This window comes from Chelonoidis abingdonii, chromosome 3 (genome assembly GCF_003597395.2).
Source record: "Chelonoidis abingdonii isolate Lonesome George chromosome 3, CheloAbing_2.0, whole genome shotgun sequence".
Classification (NCBI taxonomy): Eukaryota; Metazoa; Chordata; order Testudines; family Testudinidae; genus Chelonoidis; species Chelonoidis abingdonii.
In genome coordinates, this window is record NC_133771.1 from 75242591 (window position 1) to 75252320 (window position 9730).

Sequence of the window (9730 nt, forward strand, 5' to 3'; positions counted from 1 at the left end):
GCCTGCATCAAAGGCTGGGCCCCTACTGACTTTACCTGTGCTCAGTCCTCTCCATAGGGACCGAACGTTCCCGGACGGTGGGCCGCGGGTCCAAGGAACTGGACCCACGGAGGACAGGACAGGGCCAGTGTGGCTCCCCTCCTCCACAGGGAGGGTTGAGCCCCGGCAACCCTCATCACACACTGTCACAAGACAGGATACTGGTTAGATGGACCATTGATCTGACCCAGTGTGGCCATTCTTATGTGCTTGCACTGCTACTTTTACCCTTGCAAGGATACTTTTACATCAGTTGACACAGGCTCTGAGACTTCTGCTATGGGTCTTTTTTTGCTGTGTAGATATAACCCACACACTTCCTAGGTGTAGTGTTCTGTCCCATCTAGTGTCACCAAGACAACTTAAAAAGAGATTAATGAGTCTGCTCTACAGCCTTAACTAACAGAAATATGGGTTTTAGCTCATGCAATAGAGGCTCATGCATTTAGCTCCAGAGGTCCCAGGTTCACTCCCACCTGCTGACCAGGGTCTGTCAGTGTTACATAGACACCCTAAGACTCGCTTCTTCTATGACATTCAGAAGCACTCATCCAACCTAGATCACTTTTCCACCTCAACATTACATAAGAGAAGAAGAGTGGGAGATTATCTAACCTAACAATCTAATCTAAATCTCCCAGTACTTCTGATTATCTGTATCTCTGTTTTTTAGAGCCTGATCCATCAAAGCACAAAAGGACATACCTAACTTTAAACACATGAGTATACCCACTAAAGTCCGTGAGAAAACTCAGATGGTTAATGCTAAATGCATGCTCAAATACTCTGTTGGACTGGGACCACAAATTATAAACTTCTTGGTCCAGGAAGTGTAATTATTTGTTTTGTCCAAAAGATTAAGGATTGAATAATAAAATATTAATTAAGTAAGTGCAGGCAATTTTTATAAGCACAAAGAGTCCACCTTTAAAAATGTGCCCCTCAATATCCAGCTGTAGAGCAGATTCAAAACAAAAAATAATTCTGAAATTCTAGGACAACAGAAAACAGGGAAAGGAGATTTTTTGCCAAAATGGTCCCAAAACAGATTTAAAATCTTAGTATCACTTTCAGCTATGCTATTTGCATGCAAAACTATGTGTTGGGCCTAGTACAGAGATGTTTCAGATGATATATTACTGACCTTGTGATCTCACATGATTGTGGCTAGAGCTCACTGGAAAACATTGATGAAAAACATGGTGACAAAATTCTGGGGAAAAGTATGGAAATTTTTTTTCTTCCATTTTTTTGGACCAGCTCCAATTGTGACCAAAAGATGTGGTCAATGTACTATTATACTCAGGGATTGATACTGCAAAATTCCAAGAGCTTCCAAGAAACTGTTGAGCACCCCTTATTCCTATTAAAGTGAATGGGAATTGAGGGCACCAGTGTGTTGCTGGATGAAGCCCTTAGTTAACAAAGTCTCCAACGTTACTTCTGTCATTTACAGCTTTCTCAAAGTTCAGCACCATGGTTTTTCACTTCTTTATGCAGGCGACCTCTAAAAGCTTGAATTTAAGATGCACTGTTGGTTTTTAAAGTCTCTCTCTATGTACTTCCTAAGAGCATCATAAATCTTTTTTGCCCTTTTAATGGTGTTTTTCTTATGATCACTAATGACCTGATAGTTACTATAATATTCAGGAATCACTCTGGGCTGTAAAAGCTTCAAAGAGAGACTCTTTAGTCAGTGACAAGTTGCAACTATCTCTTGCATAATAGACCATGGTGGGGTGGGGGCAGGAGGGGTCTTGAGTGCAGCTCTCCAGACTTCATGTTTCTGAACTAAACCACTGAAAACATACAGTTCCCAATACCACTGGTATTACCTTCCCCTTGTCACTTAACACACCTCACCCACTTTTTATTTTAGGCCTCTAGGACTTTTTAGGAAGGTGAGCTCTTACTATTATATTATAATCAGAGCACTAGTAATTTGAAAGATTTCTCATATGTGTCAGTTCTAAGCTCCCACAATCAATTGATCAAAACGTCCAATTTGGGTCTGGAATTTTCAAGGCATGGTTTCCCGTGAATTGTTTTAGCCGGGGGAAATTTGAGAACAAAAATGGTTGTCATTTGGGATTAGGAGAAGAGTGATATTATATTATCTATATATTTCAGAAAGTTCTGGGAACATCTCTAGTATTGAAGGGGGTAGACAGGTTAAATTTAGTATGGAAACAACTTTCTTGGAGGAAAACCATTCAGTGTTCTGGAGAAACAGGTTTGGACCTGATGGCGTTATGGGCCTTTGAAAACTGCACTTTGAGCACATGCGTTGTTAAGGTTTGTTTTAGCACATATTAGCAAGGCTCAGAGTGTATTTGGTGTAACATGTATATGCATGCACAGAATCAATTTTGTTCATCTTTTGTGTAACAGGGATACATGCATTACAAAATGGGCACCAGACCACGCATATTTTATAAGATCTGTGTATCACTGAATTAGCTGTGTCACAAGAGCTCTGTCTCATTCATGGCACATTTTTCATCCTGCCTCATTCATTGTGGAAAGATTTTACAGGCTCCATCTTTCTGGCATCTTGCGAGTAGCACACAGTACTACAAAATGTGTGTTTATATATATATATGTCTCTAAAATTGCAGAAAGAAGTGTCTAATACTATATTTTGTGTCATTTGAGAAATAGTACATAATCATGCAGTCACGAATATGCACCAGAAGAAAGAGTTAAGCTTATGCATACAATTTAAACTTTGGCACTTTTTGTGTTATTAGCATTTAACCATCTAACCTTCATGGTCTTTTTGTTTCTACTGTTGCACTTTCCTGAACACTTTGGCAAGGTGTGGATGGCACTTCATGAATAAAATGATTACTATATTTCTTTCTCCATCTCTTTACTTCCCTTCCTTCTTTACATTTCTGCCCCCTTCCACTGGTTCACAGATGTTACCTAGCAGCTCTGTGTTCTTGGGGAACCAGTGCACAGCCTATCTGATGCACAAACAACCTTCCCCTCCTTCACCAGCCTCTGCTTGAACCAAAGCCGATCAGAAGAAAGACTTACAAAAAGCAATGAAAAGGTAGTGGGAGATACACCTAAACCCCTCCAGACAAGAGTAACAGGATTAAGGAAACTCCCCTAGTCTCATTTGCATCAAAGATGGGACAGGGAGGCATCTCTATTAGCACAGAGAATGGAGAACAGAGATTCTAAGACAAGACCCGCACTGAACGCTGGGACCAGAAAAGCATAGAAGCACTGCATGATGGGGGATCTCTGCTCCACATATTAATGAACCCACACCTGCACACACCCAGCTCAGTAGTTCAGAGCATATTCTAGTAATAAATCCTTTATTGATATCCAAAATACTGCAGCTGCCTAATTGCATTGTGACTCCCTTGAAGGAACACCACCCACAGCCAAGAATAATCAGTTCCTATTGTCTAGGCTGACCAAAACAACTTTGGTATACTCCTTTGAGCCACCAGTTTACCCACAAACAAATCTAGTGTTCTCCCTTGAACCATTGTTCTTTCCCTACGAAAACCTCTGCCCATGCTCAAGTAAGTGCTCTGATGCCTGGATCCAAAATCTGCATCAGTTCCACTGGGACTTTATCTTCTCTTGACTGATTGTGCTGGTGGCTCTACCCGTCTCCTGTGCTCCAGGTCCTAGTTACTATCACCACCTGGGAACTCCAGTTGATTCAAGCTCCACGGAGTGGTGAGAACCCATCTCTCTCTCTCTCAGTATAGCCTTCTGACCCTGACTTGTGTGATCATTTATAGTTTTCTAAACCTGACTTTTATAATCAAATTTAAGTTAGATTTAATATTAAATCTGGTTGCCTCTCTTTCTCTCCCCCTTGTGAGTGTTTTTTGGTTTCCCCATTTGCTCTGCAGCAATGCTCCTCATACCTTAGCTAAAGATCCCTGCAGTGCCCAAATATACTGTGGGGTTTGCTCATCAAGTGGGTTACTACCAGAACAATTGTAACGTGAATGTGAGGATAGGGCCATGCTGAACCTGGGGCATATGAAGGTGGCAGCTTGGAAGTGCTACTCGACCCAGCCTGCTCAGGCATACTCTATTCTGGTGCAGTGTCCACAGCATATGAGGATGACAGCTTGGAGGTGCTTTGACCCAGCCTGTTGAGTCCAGGGACATGTAAGAGATCAGCTTGGGTGTGCTGATTAACCTGGTCCTCTCAGAAGCGCTCTGTTAATGTGTGTGTGTCCGTCTGATTCTGGGGCTGTAAGAACCTAGGTCCTGCAGGATAGCTCCATGAGGAGGAAACTTGCAGCAGGAAGAAGTAGAGCTCCTTATGAGAACACAAGTGACACAAGCAGTACATTGATAGAAGTACAGAAGCTCACGCCATCCCCGCCCTCCCGCAGAAGAGTAACCCTAATAAATGAGCATACCCCAAAATAACAGGCAAATCTGGTAACACAGAAGCAGCAGATGATGACACTCAGTACAGTACCAGGGCTTTCAGAACAATTAGCACATATGAATCTATAAGACTACACCAAACCCCTTTTCCACAATTAGGGTTAAAAGCAGCTGGATGGTATTATTTTTTCAGAGTTTTATACTAAATAAATAGAGCTTGAAATCACAGAAACATATCGCATACATTCTGTATCAGAGATAAGGAAACACACAAAACCTGAATGCACAGCATGTCAATCCTAATTGTAAGAAAGCTTCTCTGAAACATACATTACTGTGCATCCATAAAGCCATATATTGAATTAAACACAGACAGCATTTAGAAGATTAATAAAATGTCAGATATTATCTTCTTTATTTCTAAAGCCGGCAGAGAAAACAATATGATTAACTTTCTGGACTCTGTCTCTCATCAGTAGTATTTGTATCAACCTGCCTGGATAAATTTGTGTAGTTGCTCTGAGGAGCTGGACTGGTATTCGGATATCAGAAAGACTGACACTCAATTAACACATCTGGAAATTGTATGCTAATTAGAAGTAAGTGTGTATGAATGGCTTGAAACTTATAAAGAACAGAATTAGACAAAAATATGGCCCAATCCAGTGAGGTGCAGAATACCTTCAACTTCTAATGAAGTAAATGAGAGTTGAGTGTGCTCAACACATCACCTTGCGGGGCCAAGCCTGCCAATTTGTGAGTGGATTACCTTGGCAAGTAGGAGGCACATTTAAAATGTCAATGCACAGCCTCAGGATGCAGAAACTCTTGCAATAAACTGATAAACTCCCAATGAGGGAAAACATAGAGACAAAAATCCAAAAATGAAAGATCTAAAAATAATAATTCTTGAAGTTTTAAAAGCTAAGGTACAGGAGTCCATACATTGTAATGATAACATTTCCTACAACTTCAGTGTGATTTAAAACTTCTTAGCTAAATAATGTAATATAATAAAAGTCACATCAGGTTTGTGTGGAACGGGAATGAATATGAATCTGAAATACTGAGGAGAATTCCTTTGCAGTAGCCTTGCCGGAAGGCATGAAAAGAAACAATTCCCAGCTGACGTTGACAGTCACAGAACAGCTGAACATGGTGGAGCCTAAGAAGCAAGCATTTACCAGTGTGATCGCAGGCTGTAGAACTTTCAGATCCAGAAGGCCGTTTTCCTGGAACTGTGTGCAGAACTCGCCCGAGCCCTCAACACAGTGACACCAAATTCAGAGCTACCGTGATGGTAGAGGAGTGAGTGGTGATCTCTGTGCGAAAGATTGCAATGCCAGACTTCTACTGATCAGTTGGGAATCATTTTGAAGCTGGAGGTTATTGTGACCCAAGTATGCAGGGCTATTAATTGCCTGCTAGAAAGGACTGGCTCTGGGCAGCTTACAGAATAGTGACTGTTTTTTCTGCAATGGGGTTCCAGAACTGCGGTGGGATGATAGATGGGATGCATATCCCTATCTTAGCACCAAATCACCTTGCCAAAGACTATATCAACAAAAAGATCTAATTTTCTATAGTGCTGCAAGCACTGGTGGATTACTGAGGATGCTTTACTGATATCAGTGTGGGATGGTCCAGGAAGGTGCAGATGCACATATCTTTAAGAACACAGATCTGTTCAGAAAGCTGCAAACAGGGACTTTCTTTCCAAACCACAAAATCACTATTGGAGATGTTGAAATGCCCATACTTATCGTAGGAGACCCAACTCCCGTGGCTGATGAAACCATACACTGGACGCCTTGACAGCACCAAGGAATGCTTCAACAACAGGTTCAGCAGGTACATAATTACTGTTGAATGTGCCTTTGGCTATTTAAGATGTTGCTGGCACTGTCTACTCAAATGATTAGAGTTTAGTGAAAAAAATATCTCCATGGTTATAGCTTCATGCACTTCATAATATCCATGAGGCAAAGGGGGAGAAGTTTCTGCCAGGGTGGAGGTAGATTGTCTGGATGCTTATTTTGAACAGTCTGATACCAGGGCTACAAGAAGAACTCAGAGAGGAACTGTTCAGCTCAGAGATCCTCCATGCTCTATGCTCAGTGTCTGCTGCTCCAGAGGCTTGCATGATCTCTGCAAATATGTCATCCCACATCCTCTTCTTTCTCCTTACCTGGCTCAGCCACTCTGTTGTGGTGGGGGACATAATTGCAGCTGCAAAAGATACAATGCCCAGAGGTACTGAGAGTACATACTCAAGGTATATGGAAACTCACTATATTGTAATCAGTCCCCTTAATCCATGCAAGTTACAAGCAGTACATTTTCATTTCAGCCAGTTATTCATAGATTGTGGTGGCAGTTCCAGCCATGGCGAGTATGGCCTGGAGAATTGCAAAGCTTTTGATATAGTCTCCCACAATTTAAAGGGGTATGGGATAGATGAATGGACTACAAGGTGGATAGAAAGCTGGCTAGATTGTTGGGCTCAATGGGTAGTGATCAATGGCTCTATGTCTAGTTGGCAGCAGGTATCAAGCGGAGTGCCCCAAGGGTCGGTCCTGGGGCCATTTTTGTTCAATATCTTCATTAATGATCTGGAGGATGGTGTGGACTGCACTCTCAGCAAGTTTGCAGATGACACTAAACTGAGAGGAGTGATAGATAAGCTGGAGCGTAGGGGTAGGATACAGAGGGACCTAGACAAATTAGAGGCTTGGGTAAAAAGAAATCTGATGAGATTCAACAAGGACAAGTGCAGCGTCCTGCACTTAGGACGGAAGAGTCCCATGCACTGCTACAGACTAGGGACCAACTGGCTAGGCAGCAGTTCTGCAGAAAAGGACCTAGGGGTTACAGTGGACAAGAAGCTGGATATGAGTCCACAGTCTGCCCTTGTTGCCAAGAAGGCTAACAGCATTTTGGGCTGTATAAGTAGGGCATTGCCAGCAGATTGAGGGATGCGATCATTCCCCTCTATTCGGCATTGGTGAGGCCTCATCTGAAGTACTATGTGCAGTTTTGGGCCCACACTACAAGAAGGATATGGAAAAATTGGAAAGAGTCCAGCAGAGGGCACAAAAATGATTAGGCGGCAGAAAGAGAACAGTTCCTGCATGTGTCCAACTGCAGACCAGGTCCATATGCTGCTAGGCTCTGTGCTGCAATGATGCTTGCCAAATTAATTGCTGAGTGACGTGGGAAAATGTCCTACTATATTGGAAGAAATAAGACAGCCCTCCCCAGAAACCTTCAGCAATGGCTTGTAGGATACCTCCAGGAAACCTTCCTCGGGATCTCAATGGAGGATTCACTGGCCATCCTAGTGGGCATAAACAAACTGTTCTGCAGGGTCCCCGTGTCTAACTGTGCCAGGCAATGAAAAGCAGATAGCAACTCTACCTCACTGGTTATTTCACTACCTCTTGTCAAAAATAGTAAATGAGAAGATGTGTCCCTGCAATATCAATACAAACTACATCCCTACCAGAGGTTACTTTCCCAGCATCACACACGCCTATGCTGGAGTGTTGCGACCGGCTGGACTGCTCTGGGGTTACAAACAACTCCTGTATCAGAGGGGTAGCTGTGTTAGTCTGGATCTGTAAAAGCAGCAAAGAATCCTGTGGCACCTTATAGACTAACAGACGTTTTGGAGCATGAGCTTTCGTGGGTGAATACACACTTCATCAGATGCATGTAGTGGAAAACAACTCCTGGCTCTCAGCGACAATAGATCACTCAGTCGCCTGTCCATCATTCTCATCCTCCTCATCTTCATCCAACACCTCATCCGCAGGGTTGCCTTTGGTAGTCAATGGCTCCGACTCCTCCAATGTATCCACAGGGCCCTTGAGGGTGGTGGTGGAGTCACCACAGTTCCTTGTAAAAGCAGCATGTCAGCAGTGCCACACCAGAGCTACTGTTTGCCTCTGGTGTGCCTGCCACAGCTCCTTCATTTTCATGCGTTACTGCTGCAGGTCTTTCTTGTAGCCCTTCTCCCCTATTCCCTGAGTGATCTGCTCATAGGTGTCTACATTTCTGCGACTGGATCAGAGCTGTGCCTGCACAGCATCTTGTCCCCCACAGACCCAGGAGATGCATCACCTCTGGTGTACTCCAGGCAGGGGTATGTTTGGCGCATGGAACTGGCACGCTCTGCTTGGCAGTTGCTAGGTGTGCTCTCCACACCGAACAAACAGGAAATGGAAGTTCCAAATTTGTGGGACTTTAAAAGGGTTGGGCGGTGTTCCTGTGTATCTGGCACTGGTTAACGGAGTTCAAAACACGGACCAGAGTGGTCACGGCAGGGCATTGTGGTAAACCTCCTGGAGGCCACCAAAGTTAGCATAAGTAACTCAGTGTTTGCAATGACTTTGCCTCAGCTTAACTACATCAACCTAAGTGCTACGCCTCTCATGGAGGTGGAATTATTATGTCAGCATAGCAGGAGACTTACTTCGGTGGGAGCAACACTGTACTGTAGATGTTGATATAATCAGGTTGATGTAAGTTGCCTTGCCTTAATGTGAGCTTATCCACTTTCATTATTAGTCTGTTATGTTTTAGGGTATTATCATAGCCCTCCTCAAAGCAGCCAACACTGTCTCTAATGACAGTGGTTTTGATCACAGTGGTCAGGAACCTGTTGTATTTGGTGGCGTAGAAGAGCAATTAAAAGGATTTTTTCAGTCCTCTTAAAATGTTAAGATCTGATCAGGGAAAAAACCCACAACAATAATAAAACCCCCAAAGAAAACACCTCTTCCACACATATACACTCAAGTGTATTTTTAAAATTTCCACTCTTACTTATGGAATTCTGAAAATTTTCAGATAGTCTGAAAAATTAGTCACATTTTTGAAAAATTTCATTGAAATGTTCCTGCCTCTCCTACCCTTCTTCTCTCTCTCTCAATTTTGATGAATATTGGAATTGAACCTATTTCATTCATCCCTGCTAAGGATGAGCGAGCTGGATCTGTTTAAGGCCATGTTTATTTTTAATCTAAATTGTTGAAGGGGAAGGATGCTCTTATGGGTAAGGCATGTTAGTCGGTTTCAGGAAATTTGGCTTCAATTCCTGCCTCTGACTCAAACTTCCTGTGTGACCTTGGGCAACTCACTTTCTTTCTGCATATCAGTTCCTTATGTGTAAACTGGGGATAATATTTCTTTTGCCAATTTTATCTACTTAGATTGTAAGCTCTTGAGAGTCAAATGGCTCTTGCTATGTGTACTAAGCAAGAAGAGGCCTTGATAGCTAGATGTTACTGTAATACAAATTAACTATAATAAT